We start from the raw sequence: 1,264 nt of genomic DNA on the forward strand, positions 1-1,264 counted from the left end.
ACCAAGCATTCTCTCTTTTATGAGTATTTCCTTTGGCTGGCATCCAAAACAGCAAATCCTATTATAGGTCCGGATTTGGAAAGTCCCTGTTTTCACTACATTTGACCAAAGACTAACTTCAAGTTTAGATGGAATGAGCAGGCAATTTCTGTCATCAACAAATTTATAAAGGTAATATTTCAGGGTTTCTTTAGGCCACTTTTGGGTTTTCTCCCCTGAATATGATCAAAATATACAAATGAATAAAAGTATAAAACTTTTAATAAATTATCTGACTTATTATAACTAAGAACTTATATTGGTAAACTTTTTATTTGCAAATGACAGTCTTAAAGTAACAAATGACAGAGAGAAAGATGGAGGGAGGGAAACTGAGAGAGAGAGAAAATATCTATTAGCTTCTAATTCAGTAAAGTTAAACAAAATCCAGGAACACAACAGCTTCAGGCATAGCTGGATCCAGGGGCCAATAAGGTGCCTTATCTTTGTGTTTCTTGAACAGGTTCTTTTCCTGGGGTAGGCATGTTTAGCCACTGGTAGGTCAAGCGGTACCTTTTATTTGCTATCAGCAACCCACTCGAGAAAAGATTATCTTTCCAATATTTCTGGCTCAAAGAACCCCAGCAAGAGTCTAGCTTGCCCAGCGTGTGTCTTGCACTCCTCTCTGCGCTCGTCACTGTGGCCGTGAGGATGGTGTACTCTAATTGATCAGGCAAGCCTGGGTGGCCTGTCCTCAAACACTGTATTACTCAAACAGTGTGCCCCTTTGTAATTCTGTTTCCTCATTTCTAAGAAGAGTGAGAAGAATATCCTTCTGGCTTATTTCTTACACTGTCATGTAGGCAATTATTTGATGACTGCTTTCCATAAGGTGCTTGATTGCCTGGGACAGCTGTGTGCTGCATTCCAATGGAAGATGGATGCAGGTGCCTGCAGTGTAAACAAGATGTTGGCTGGTCAGAGGCTCAGACAGGTTGTCCCTCCACGGGATTCCTGGAGGAGGGACTCTGGTTGATTTGTGTAGGACTTTCTGCTTTCTGGACCCCTTTAGTTCCTACTATTGTACCCAGAGGGTTTCCCAGGTGGCACTAGTGGTAAGAATCCGCCTTCCAATGCAGGAGACACAAGGGACTCGGGTTCGATCCTTGGGTCAAGGAAGATCCCCTGGAGGAGGGCATGACAACCCACTCCACTATTCTTGCCTGGGAAATCCCAGAGACAGAAGAGCCTGGTGGGCTACAGTCCATGGAGTTGCAGAGTTGGA

This window comes from Bos javanicus, chromosome 11, assembly GCF_032452875.1.
Source record: "Bos javanicus breed banteng chromosome 11, ARS-OSU_banteng_1.0, whole genome shotgun sequence".
NCBI lineage: Eukaryota > Metazoa > Chordata > Mammalia > Artiodactyla > Bovidae > Bos > Bos javanicus.